Below are 14249 nucleotides of genomic sequence, written 5' to 3'. Positions count from 1 at the left end.
AAAGGTTCTAACAGATTAGACTTAGCTATAGTGACCGCCTTCTGACTATTTAATACATCAGGGCCCAGACGGATATTGTTACACAATTCATGTTCAGCTTGCTGCAGCTCTTTGAGTCTATCTTTAGTGTGTTGCTGTGCTTGTTTCCAGCGGTGAGAGGCAAAGTTTTTAGTTTCCCCACGTAAGGCCACGTTAAATGTATCCCAGACTATAGAATCGGAAGAAGTACCCCTATTAATATTAAATATTTCTGGGATCCAAGTAGCCATACGTTCCTGATATTGCTGATCTCTAAGGAGCTTTCTCTCGAAAGTCCAGGGCCTGATCTGATTAGTAGGACGGTCCCCTGAGAGATCAATAATTATGGATTATGATCAGATATGGTCCTGGGGGCAACTTCAATGTGAGCCAAAGAGGCATTTTGATCCGAAAGAAAAGCATAGTCAAGGCGTATCATTTTATTGTGTGGGGCAGAATAGAATGTATATCCATCCAAATCCTGATGGTGAAAGTGCAATAGATCAATAAGACCGTGGTCCAACACAAGAATTTGGAGAGCCTTGAATACTTGAGGCTTTCGGCCCACATAGTTACGACAAGTTAGGAGATTGATTTGACTAGAGAGATTAATATTAAAGTCGCCAGTAAATAATATTGGATGGGGCCAGCCCACTAATTCCAAATTTAGGCTCCTGAAAACTTGCGAATCCTCCAGATTAGAAGCGTATATTGAGCAAACTGATAATGGAGATCTATTCACCGAAAGTTCAATAACTGCCCATCTTCCAAAATTATCCACCTTCACCCTTTTAATAGATCCAACCCAATTCTTTAGGAGAATAGCTACACCCCTGATTGTAGATGTTTGTCTAGAGCAGGCGACCAACTCGTATCCAGGAAATCTTAACCAGCTACATTTAGTCCACGGAATATGGGTCTCCTGTAAGCAAATTAGATCAGCTTGTAGAATTTGGAGAATCTTGTAAAACATCCTACGCTTCTTGGGATCGTTCAAACCACAAATACTCCATGAGACACAGCGTAGCCTACCCCACCCCAATTCAAAAAATAGAAAAACCAATAGCCAGCAAAGCTCGATTTACTAATAGTACTGTACACAGAAATTACTGGACCTCTGAGCAGCAATATAGATAGAGCAGAGAGTATTTGAGTTGTTGTGATCGTATCTAGGACCCTAGTTAAATAATCCCGATATATGCCCTTATGTGGTTATAACAAACCATACCCTTATAAAGGCATAAGAATCAAATCCATATTTAGTAATAGCCAATGCACACCAAATACGGCAAGGCTACTTCCTTAGACTCCTAGAAAGTACAACAAGTTCTTTCAACAAACCAAACCTCCAGCAACCTTGGAATTCCCCATGCTTTTGTTTTGATTTGTCCTAGAACTCCTGCGAGCACTGAAAGAACGGCCAGTTCTTAGTGACATCTTTTATTGACGTATTATGTCCAACCTTACGTCAAACACGGCACCTTCCACGTATAAATATACCAGCGTTTGCCTTAAGCAACACACGGTGGCTTGGAGCAGAGCGGCTATCTACTTATCCAAAGCCCAGCTGATGCGAGTGCCAAAGGGAGCCGTCCCTCCCATTTGACGCACTGAGAAAGACGCTGTCTTTTTCTCCTGCCGAGAAAATCCAGCTCCAGTGTTTCCAGTCACCCTGCGGGTTACTGGGAGATCGAGTCCTGAGAGCGAGATACAAGACCTCCTTCATTCTAAAACCAAGGTACGGAGCTGATTAGATCCTTAGAGAATTCTTGAGTCAGATTCTTGGCAAAAACTAACTTAACTTAAACTGCAGCTCATTTACTCCTTCCCACGTACTAGGCTTAGGTTAGGTACATCGGGGTAGGCGTATCTTAGAAGCACCAGTTGAGTACGTTTAGTCAAACTTTTATCCTTGTATGTAACTGTATATATTATATACCTTTTAAGTATCATATGGCTCAGAAACCCTATCAATGCTTTCACAGTATTATTTCATAATACTCCTTTTACTGAGCGCACTTTACTTTATAACAAGTATTGCAATTGTGGCAATTCATTTCTCTTGCATGAGAAAGAAGACTGCTCAATAAATAACACCTTTTATTGAAAACACCTGTCTCTCTATTTCTCTGCACTCTGGTGAAACTAAGTATGCACGATTGACTGAGTGAAATAGCTATCTATTGTTTTCACACGACTCTGGAGATATACTCCTTATTCTGGGGGAGCAAAGTTGTCATTTTTATGCGGTTGTCAGAAGCTGAATCCCTTCTTGTCTAATCAGGGAAGTTCACTCCTCCCTGTTCATTCGAGAAAGTTTCTAGTGACCTCTGAGCTAGCTGGCAAACCTAAATTAAGTCTAACATAATCAAGAGAGACCTAGTCGACCTCAGTCCTATGTCTAAACTATCGTTTATGTTATTCCAATGTGCAGAGCCTATTGGGAAAATAGGAACTACACTACATGGCACCCAACGTTATGTAAGGTGATAATCTAATGCAAGATACTAGAGTAACTCAGTCGTGCTTTTTCACACAGACCCCTTTTTCCCGTAAAAACTCCAATAGACGTCTGGAGTGGGTGAAAGGTTAATATCCGCCGGAACTTAGTAGGATGAGAATCCTATGTATTAGTTTTTGGTTTAGTCAACGTTGAAGGATACAGTGTTCCAAAATATTGTGCACCTAATCTTTGTTTCCTCAAAACTTGCTCTGCAAAACTTTCAGTCAGTAAAATGACAGAGAGTGAGGACGAAAGGGAGAGAGCTGCTTTGGCAGTTCAACTCGCAGCGGACGACACACTTGTCCGAGATAACGACCATGATGCAATAATCATCCCGGTCAATATAAGAAAAACCATAACTATAAAACTTATAGAAAATGGAGTATCATCAAGAGGTGGTACCGTCATATTTGTGGTAGAGGCACATGAATTTCGGCAGACAGAAGTATTATATTCCTGGATAAACTTTCCAGCAGCGCACACCGTAACACATGAGTTCCACTACTACAAAAGAGCGGAATCTCCAGCGGAATACTCTCCTTTCGAGGAAGTTGAAATTCCACTAACATACCAAGAGCACCTGCTCTTGTTTAATGCCGCCCTAAAACATCAAAATCACATTACCAGGCTTGGTCCACTAGGTAGACCAGGAGCCACATGGCTGGTTCTAGCCAGCTACACACCAGATCCCGACATTGAAAAAATGTCAAGCGAAGAACTCTTAGTTAAAATAAAAAAATTAACAAGAGCATATAGGGATTTAGTTCAATTAACAATTGACGGTACAACCTACCGACTAAATACACTAATTGAAAATCCTGAAAAAACTTTTATTAAAACAAACAAACCACTCCTAGAGAAAAACAATTTCAGTCCAGAGGAAGGTCTCCCCAATGGAGAAATAGATCTCCAGAAGGGGGGGGGGGCAAGTCTCCCCAAAGGGAGCCCTTTAAAAAAAGATACAACCTTAGAAATAGGGACAATTTGAGAAAACCTGACAGATATCAAGATATTGATACACGTCCCTCTCGATCTTTTCAGACTTCATCAAAGAAATCAGAAAGAAGAGGACGATCAGAACATAAAGAAGAGCACTTCAAGTCCAAAGACAAGGAACCTTATCATCAAAGTAATAAAGTACAATTTCCCAGAAAGAAGGTAGCCAGTATTAAAATAAAACATGCCGAGAATCTTGAGGACACAACTGAAAAACGGAGAGTGGGCCCAGACAATGCTAGACAGCGCAGCAGAAGTGAGCATAGCTCGCAAGATCCTGATGAATCTTCTGGAGACAGTGGACACGAATGAATACATTCAAGTGGAAACTGTAGACACCCGAGTGAGCGTGCCCCATAAACTATATGTAATAACATTGCGTATAGAGGGAGATAATACTAGGAAAATAAAAGGTTTCTTTTGGGAGAATCTATCTAAAGGCTATGATATCCTTCTAGCAGAGAAAGACTGGCCACCAGAGTTTGTCAGGGAATGCCCACATGGCGAAGAAATGATTATGCCTGCATTCTCAAATCACATTCCAATTCATAAAAAATACACACTTGCTAGAAAATGGGCAGTGGCCCAAGCCCCTGCATTATATAAAAATCATGTAGGATGGGAAGAGGCTTCTCCTCACCATAAAATCCAGTTAAAAAATCAACCTACTGCACAGAGGCAGTAGCCTGTTAAGCAAGAAGCTAAAAAACAAGTAAAATAAATTTTAGACCAACTTGAATATCAGGGGGTGATTGAAACATGCACCTCACAAATGAACAATCCTTTGTTTCCTGTCTCCAAGCCAGATGATTCATATCGTCTAGTTTTGGACTAAGGGCATCTAAACTTCTGCTGTAAAACATTTGCAGTACAAAACTCACACAGTGCAGCACTAATGAATAACATAGTGTGCAAAAAATATAAAACGACATTAGATATTTCAATTGGTTTCTTCTGTCAAAAGATAGCACCTGAAAGCAGATATTTGACCGCTTTCTCCAGCATGGGGACCCAAAAGCAATTTTGTCGTCTCCCACAGGGATTCAAGAATAGCCCAGGATTCTTTTCAGCCAGGGTAACAGAGTTACTACAAATGTATGATGATGAGGCATTATCCTATGTCGATGACATCTATCTTACAGACGATGACCTGGAGACTCACTTGAAAAGAGTGAACACCATAATACTTGGGTTCGCAGCTAAAGGGTACAAATTTAACTTTAAAAAATCACGAATTGCCCATCTAACTGTCCTATTTTTAGGATATGAATTATCAAGTGAAGGCAAAAGCCTAGCAGACAACTTCTTAGAGAAGTGTGCAGTACTCCAAGCTCCCAAAACGCTGAAGAACTTACAATCAATACTAGGTTTCCTGAATTTCGGAAGAACATACATCCTAAATTATGCAGAGAGGGTTAAACCTCTCTACGAACTAATAAAACCTGATTTTAAACCAATTAATTTGACTCAAAAACACACAGAAATTTTAAGATCATTACAGACAGATATGTTAACTAAAACAAAACTGCAAACATGCGCAAATATATGCAACCTTGTAATTCGAGTCATCCCAGGAAGATGCAGATTCACATACCTGACCTCTAATGAGGGAGAAATGGTACCAATAGCTTACAAATCACATTTGTACACACAAGCTGAAATGAAATTCAGTTCAACTGAAAAAAATTCTAACTGCGGTTCAAACTGCTGTAGCAAAAGAAAGAGCCCTAGCCCAAGGAAAAAGGATATCTGTTTTAACAGCAGTATCAGCCCTTGAGGCGGTAACAATACCAGGCAATCCTGATGCTAAAGCTCTAGATCCAAAATGGATAAAATGGGAAACTTCTCTTGCAACAGAAGACGTGACACACGCATTTGATCCAAAAATGAAAAAAACTAGAATATCTGGAATATGAAAATGAATGTCCTCTTTCGATCGAAATTCTGCCTCTCGAACAGTACACCTGTGTAATCTACACGGACAGATTTGCACAACACTACATTGTGGAAAAACAGATTTACAATGCAGCGTGCGCGATTGTTAAAGGTCGCTAGTGCCTAGGTAAATTCAGACCGATGGTCACTAAAACTGAATCTCTCAGAAACTGTACAGCTCAGCGAGCTGAAATAAGATCTTTAAAGACGGCGCTTGAAAATGCTGATCGCGAATTCCCGACACTAATAGTGTGCGATTTGCATTACTGCGTCAGATCTTACAATAATTCCATGCAGCCCTCGATAAAAAATGGTTATAAAGATGAGACAGGTGCCACAATAAAGCATAAAAAACTTTGGGAACAAGTAGTTCTTTTGCAGAAAGAACTACAAAAGACTCACGTGGTACATACGCAGAGTCTTCAACGTGATGGCGTTCATGTTGCAGGGAATTCATTGGCCGACAAAGCCACAGCGGCAGCTGATCAATCGGCTTCCGTAGCCACAAAAAAGCGTATGAAAAAACAAATAGAAATGCTGCTTGCAGTCAAAGCTTCATTGGAAGGCAATTATGCGGCGTTACCTCTAAACTATCCACTCGGCAATACATACATAATTGATGCGAACTCCGTTCCCTTTGCTCAAATCCCTGGAGTGGGGGATAGAGTAATTCCAAACACGAACCGGAGAGTCTTCTTGATACAAAAAGCACACATGGGATTGGGTCTGAGGCACCAAGAGATCCTGAAATCTCTGATAGAATTACAATCACAATACTGGTGGCCAGGGGATGAGCGCAGAAATTTATAAATTTGCAATGAATTGTCAGGACTGCAACAGAGATCGCAGTTGTGAACCGGACCAGACACCAGCCCAGACACCACTATTAGACAGCATCAGGCTATCTATGCGCAGATATCCAGACGGAAAAATGCGGTCCCATAAGTATTAAGACAAGATTCATTTAGTTGAGACCCCCAGCGCTCGGCTGACGCCAGAACTGTTATAAAAGATTTGCGAGTCTTTATCCGCACATACGCAATTGGCATGCTACATTCTGATCAGAGTCCTGCGTTTAGCTCTCGGGCTTACAAGGAGGCCATGGCCAGCATGGGCATTGCATTGCGGTATTCTAGTCCATTCCATCCCGAGGGAAATGTGGTAGTGGAGAGAAAAAAACGGGACATAAAGCAGTCTATAACAGCGAGGGTATTATGTTTGGGTGATGGGTGGGTCAAACATCTAATAAGTGTCCAACGTAGTCTTAATAATATGCCAAGTAATTCTCTATGAACTTTTATTTGGTACCAGAATGATCATTCAGGACTTGGATTGTCAGACTTCAGTGGTGTAACAAAAAGCCTTTGATATCAAAGATCGTTTGACTGTTTTACAGGACTTAAATGAAACAAGAAAAAGTCTGAGTAACGAAAAGCTAAAGCCAACTTCCACTGAAGAAAAACTACCTGTCGCGGCAAGACCTGTCTGGATTCCAAAGATTGGGGATCTGGTCAGAGAAAAGATCGCGGTGAAGAAGGAATTTGGGCCTTCTTACAGAAAAGCAGTACCTGTCTTAGCTGTCAGCGGAACAAGATCAGTTGTACTACCGCCCCTTGCTGGAAAAAAGGAGAACCGAGTTGTATCAATTGACCTGGTGAAACCACAAATATGTGGCCGAAAATAAGTAGTAGGCCCATTGGACTCCTGAGAAATAGCAAAAGACCAAATCTTGCTACAATCCAAGAGGTTCAAACGGAGAGACTAATCCTATTTGATAAACCTACAGTGATTAAAAAAGGACTGTGGAACAAAGCCATTGAACTTGTGCCTCTTGAAACCCAAACTGTAACAATTCATCAAGAAACACCAGTCTACAACGATGTAGCCTCGGCCTACACAAATGTAACAAAAGAAAATGCATAGACCAATGGAAATCCGGAGGCAATCCCACCAATTGACAGAACTGCATCTGACTACTTTATCAACCTTGATGACTTTTCCAATGATCCAAGTGAACATGGAGACAAGCCAGCAACAAAAACATTCAAAGAAAAAATCACAGAACTCTTTCAACAACTCAGAGAAACATATCTAACTTCACAATGGATTAAAATATGGATTGTGTTAGGCGTACTTTTCCTCCTTCTCTGGCTCATCTTGGTTTTAAGTTTGGGTAGATTTATTGATGGAAAATATAGTACAATGGACACAGCAAGTCAGAACATCAGCTTGGTCCTGAAACCACACAGATCATCACACATCGAAAAAAGAGAACTGTCATCAGTAAATTGATACTTGTATAGCACACTACTCACCCGCAAGGGTCTCAAGGTGCTTGTACGAATACCGCTGTGGAACCCATCCTGGCTTTCCCTGTGAGTCGTCCACTCCTGGGCACCCCCAAGGTGGAGGCCAGGCATCCTTAGCGTTGTGGGGGCCGTTGTGGAGATTAAGCAAGCTATTGCCCAGAGTTGCAGAGTGGGACTCCATGATTGGAATAGGCACCGAGGCGAGAATTATCAGGTCCGTGGAATTTTGAGCCCAAGACCCGCCGAGGCGGGGAATTGAACCCTGGTCCCGGGCTAGACCTCTGCATCAGGGTCTAGCCCAGGACCTGGTGGTAAAACATGGGACAAAACTGACTATGAAATTTATGGCCCGGTTGAGCTCTTGAAATATCCACACCAATTTAAGATTTCTTTAAGTGACTTTGTATCACCTAGTACTTTCTCTGATGATTGGGACTTTGAAAATATTAATAATATGATGTCAGATTTAGAAATGTCAGCAAAATTTACAGCACATGATTAGTTACAGGGTTTGTCGAATTATGAAGAAATGTACTGTTTCAACCACTTTGGGCATCATTATCTGCATAAATCTGCAAATCCTAGAAATATTTTCAGTTATAATCAATGGGAACATTGTCCAACCCCACCAAAAGGCAGCTCAAAAACATTTCATGAGAAATTCCCATACTTCTCGGGGTTTAATATCACTGATCCTGAAACATTCTATTTCAACATGTTAAATAAGACAGGAGTGAAAAGCATGTTGACAAACACTAAACTGATTTATTCTGAAAAATTTTATGAAAAAATGTCTACATTTGGTTTTGAATTTTGGAAAAACAACATTGATACAAAAACAATCTGGGGTACAAAAGATTGGCAGGTACAAGGTTTAGAAGCATTGTTCAGAGCCTGCATGATCCCAGAACAAATAATGTTCCTGAATGACACAATTCAGCAAACAACCTGTCTTGGTTTAGCCAAGATAAAAGATTTAAACAACCCGTCTATACCAAAGCCAATGCCTGATAGAAACACCACTACAGATGATGGGTTAGACGTGGCCTATATTTTAAAACAAAACAGAACACTTCCTGATAGGAACAAATGGTTGATCTGGCCCACAGACACTAATAACTGTCATGATAGATATTCCTGAACAAAATACAGGGGTTCAAACAGAACTGGCCAGACCCAAGATATTCCCAAAGACAACATCCAGGGATAGTTACAACATACAGTGTAGGAAAACTATGCCTCGACTGGCTACAGAGATCCACACTTTCCGAAATTAAGCAACACTTAACATTACTTAAAGACGGTGCTGACTTGTGAGATTTCATACTGGGACCTCGCAAACAGCGTCAAAAACGTTTCATATCCACCAGTATATACGCAGCTTACAATGAAGCTTGGAAATTAAATCAACTTGAAACTGCTGAAAAAATACAAGAAATTGATCGTATTAATTTGGAAAAAACACTTTCTGTGGTGGATAATGGGTTAACGGCTCTGTCCTCCAGAATCTATTCACTGGACAGCATTGTATTATCTGCTATTTATATAATAGAACAGGATATGATAGTGTTACAACATGGTCAGTCCCAATTGCATTCTATTGTACATCTAGGCTGGACGTTACAAAACCTCCGTTCAGGTCACGTGCCATGGCGTCTAATCAACATAACGTCATTATTTTCTATCATTAACCTTACTGATAGACAAATCTCGTTGGCACAAAAAGGAGCAGACTATACGGTGCTGAGCATTGAAAAACTTGAGAGATTACCGTTGACAATGTCAAAAAGACCTGTCATTGAATGGATAATACATGGCACCATTACAATCCCGATAACAACTTTTCAGTTTCAATACTGCCAAGAGTATATACCAGCAGGCCTGTATGAAAGGTTGGGTAAAGGATACATTAAATCAACCTGGAATTTACCCTATACACATAGATGTTGGAGTGGGGGAAAGAAAGAGGTATTTCTTAGTGGTAATAATTGTAAAACATCACTGAGCGGTACACTCCTATGCGAAGGTATAAACTTGCATGGATCTTGCAAAGGTTCATCAAACAACCTTTCATGTCATCTGCACGGTACCCCGGCTACACAGATAGAGCCATTTTTCAGACATCTTTCCAACGGTAGCTACCTTATATTAAGTGACCACAGCTGTTGTGGCATGATGCCAGGAAAACCCTATCTCGTGAGCGTTACTTCCACGGTCATTTGTTGTATGCAAGTATTGTATCCAAATAGCAATCCAGACATGGAAGCGGCATTATGGCCTTCTGTGAAGATCTCTTCTATTCGAATTGATACTTTAAGGAGAATTAAGTCTATTCTTTTACAGACAACTGTGCCTTTAACCTCGTCCAAAGAGACGTATGACCTGCCAGCTGCAAGGACAGCAGCAGAGATACGTACCCTATTATCAACAAACTGCCCCGTGCATTTCGTAGAAATGTTAAGCCAAATTTTAAACATGTCAGATACCAGTGGCATCGCACATGTATTTAAGACAATATTTTCAGGACTGTTAACACCTTTTGAAACGGTTCTGGGCATCTTCCCGAATTTTGTGCACTCTCTTTTCGGTGGCCTGCCTCTTATTTTGGGACTCGTAGCAGGAATTTTATTTTTGTTCCTTCTGCTTCGATATGGCAAGCCAAGTCACAGACAAAACTCAGGCTACGATGGAAGAAACAATCCTAGGAATACGATACCGAGACCATATCACTATGTTCCTCGGATTGGCCCGGCTAAGAGATCTGAATACTACCTGGTTTCTTTCATTCAGACCGATCTGGCAAAATTGCATCTTACCTGTGCTTCGATGTCTGCTATGCGGAGAAGAATGCATGTTGGACGTCTGTCTTACACTACCATCAACAGTACCAATGGATATCGACGCTTTGCTTTGTCCGGTAACGACTCATGCAACGTGTTGTCCCCAGCGGCTACCGATTCTGATGACGGCATTCATTGAGACTTCACCATTACGATTAGGTGGCGGTGAAGTACGAGATGAAAGCGGCAGCACACAGGTACAACCTTCTGTGAACATTGCTGATCTAAACACCGATGATGGCAATGCATCGCATATATGGACTATTTCTGATTTTTCAGTGTTGGCCCAACTTTCACCTACTGTTGTAGACACATTTTTTGCTGGTCTAGCTGAGGTAATGTTCTCTCCTAACAACGAAAATAACAATTGAAATAGCGAGCACACAGCGTTCCCTGAACTCTGAATTCGGCCTTCAGTTTTTATAAACAACACTGCTGAAAACACTTGGAACTATTTTTTCCCCTGAAAGAAAAATTATTTTTCGCAACTTCCAAAATATTTACTTTTTTTTTACACAAGGTACTCTGCTTAAAGTAGAACTGTTCTTAGAGAACAGAGCTTCTATTCCTAGAGACTCTAGAGACAATATTTTGAATCAGCCTCTAGCACATGTACAATCTTGTATAAATATGTGATGAAATGGTCTCGACCTTCTCTTCTGTATTAAGAGCCATTTCATGAATGTAATTTTCGCAATTCATTCAGCTGATATTTATATTTGCATTATCTCAATGATACCACTGCTTGAAAGCGTACAGTATAATACTCATTTTCGTGTATCTATACCATTTCAAATGCATTTGATGTATTTTGGGGTGGGCTGGAAAACACATGCATACCTATATGTTTATATATTGCTTAGTATTTAGTAGTGATGGACATTATACGTGGAGTGGGTGTTGTGATCGTATCTAGGACCCTAATTAAATAATCCAGATTTATGCCCTCATGTGGTTATAACAAATCATAACAACACACACGGAGAGGGTAGGGTCCAAGGGAAATATTTAAAGATCCAAGCACAGTTATAACCCCTTAAGCAAGACACTATATATTTCAATAATAACTGTGGGTCTAAAGAAACTCAGGTCTCTGTGTTCAAAAAATGTATAATCTGCTTACGAGATACATCTGGACTCATCACAGTGTGATATAAATTCCCATCAGTTACACACTCTGAACCGCCCTTCTTGTCTTCATTTGGGCCAGTTTCACAAAGTGGTATGTCCACAACGTACATACAATACACTTGGATGGTGGTAACCGAAACGCAGTGCACAAGAAAACTGTGAGTGAAAGTGATATAGTTAAAAATGGATAGTGGGTGCACAAATGACTTAATGAGAAGCAGTCCACTTCCAAGATTAAAAACGTGAAGTGCAAAATGACAGTAGTTTTAAACAAATATCTACTGCATGTATGGAAAGGTCGACATGTTTCTGCAGTTGATAGATACTAACGGTATCTCCTGCTTCTTCAGGACCAACAATGTATTTTGCTACTGCTTAAAAAGTGCGTGCGTGCATAATAGAAATTATATATATACCAGGATATCACCTGAGTCGGCCCTCTCAATGCTCCTATTTAGGAGAAGCGGATTTCCACAAATGATTGTAGATGTTTGTCTAGAGCAGGCGACCAACTCGTATCCAGGAAATCTTAACCAGCTACATTTAGTCCACGGAATATGGGTCTCCTGTAAGCAAATTAGATCAGCTTGTAAAATTTGGAGAATCTTGTAAAACATCCTACGCTTCTTGGGATCGTTCAAACCACAAATACTCCATGTGACACAGCGTAGCCTACCCCACCCCAATTCAAAAAATAGAAAAACCAATAGCCAGCAAAGCTCGATTTACTAATAGTACTGTACACAGAAATTACTGGACCTCTGAGCAGCAATATAGATAGTGCAGAGAGTAAGCTAGATAGTCCCCAAAAACTCCTTGGCCAATATCTCTGATGTAAAGTATTTAGTCTGCCCTTTACATATCACTTTCAGCTTAGAAGGAAAGAGTAGAAAGGCTTGAGCACCCTTAGCCTGAAACAGGGGCATCAGCTGACGAAGGTGCCATCGTCTGTCAACTGTAGCTGGGCAGAAATCAGGCCGCACAAGAAATTGACATCCCTTCGCAGTCCGCTTTTTATCAGGTCTAGCAAGATCAAATTTTTCTCACGTGCAAGAAAATGGTTAAAACATATCAGGATGGCACGTGGGAAGGTTTTACTGGTACCAGAAGCTGAGGTCTGCCGCTGCTGAAATGGAAACCAGTGTGCCCGCTGTATTTCTAGATTCCAGTCCCATTGTGTAACTTCTGGGAACACCTCCGAAAAGAGCTCGACTATAAACTGCCTAGGATCTTTGCCTTCAATATTTTCTTCAATTCCTAAAACTCTTAAATTATTTCTTCTCGCTCGATTTTCTAAGTCCGTGAGCTTCCATAGAATATCAGTACGCTGTTCCTTAATCTCTGTTGTAAGTTCTTTCTGGGCCACCGCTGCATCCTCTAACACTGAAATCCGTTCCTCAGCTTCCCCAACCCTGGAGGCAATGTCAGTACATGTTTTCACCACTCGGCGCAAGGAATTCTGCATTCTGCGGCAGGCCCCCTATGCACGGATATTCTCCTGTCTTGTAGCCTCTCTATGGGAGATAATAGTTTGGTAAATTGTTGAGAGGGTAACTTGCTCAGAGGCTTCTATTGACGAGCCATAGGGGTTAACAGGTGTGGCTCCACTGTTAGTTACAGATTGGTTTAGCACTGTATTCTGTAGACAGGCATTATTTATCAGTCCCTTAGGGTAGGGGGCTTTGCGAACTGTTATAACAGCGCTCACAGCATTCACATCCTTGGAAGCCTCGCTAAGGCGCCAATCCCCTGATTCACTATCGTAGTCAGACCATTCAAGTTCAGAATCAGACTCTAGATCCTCCTCTGCTGATGAATGATCCGAAACTGAATAGAATTTATCCGTGGCCTCAATGCTCTCTGACCCCCTTGAATCGAGACCAGACTCTGGAGTAATGCCTGTACCATTCGTAAATGACAGATTAGGACCTTGCTCCATAAGAGTAACTGGATGGACATCAGATTGAATACATGGCTGAACTACAGTTCCCAGCATGCATTGGGATGGAAGTTTGGGTGCAAAACCAGAGATATCACTTGATATTTGTATGAGAGCAGCAGCTGAGTTGATATCGCCCAGCGTGTGAGCCGGTGCCTGCGCCCCCTTATTTGAAATATTATTACTTAAATGCTGGGATAACAGTAAGTTAACCTGCTGGGAATCAGGCAGTAAATCAGAGTCAGGAATTTCAATGGCACTTGCAGGCGCTGAGTCCGAAGTTAACTTCGGTGAATGTGGCTGTGGTACTAGAAACTAAATATCAGTCTTAGTGTTCGACTCCTTACCGGCAGAAGACTTCATTGTTTGTTTTCCTTTAGAAGAGGTCTTCTGTTTTTGCAGAGAAAGGTTAAACAGGTCCGGGAGCGTCTGCCCCTTCTTCTCCCCCGTGCTCTGCCCTTTCTTTGATGCTGGAAGTGAGGGTATGCCGATAAAGGAAGGCGGGGATTTCGGAGCACTCCGCTTCTCGGAGATCACAGCCAAACCAGACGCCGGGTTTTTCGGCTCCCCTTCAGCTG

The sequence above is a fragment of the Lissotriton vulgaris genome, chromosome 2_2 (assembly GCF_964263255.1).
Source record: "Lissotriton vulgaris chromosome 2_2, aLisVul1.2, whole genome shotgun sequence".
In the NCBI taxonomy this organism is placed as follows: Eukaryota; Metazoa; Chordata; class Amphibia; order Caudata; family Salamandridae; genus Lissotriton; species Lissotriton vulgaris.
Note: the sequence above shows the minus strand (reverse complement) of the source record.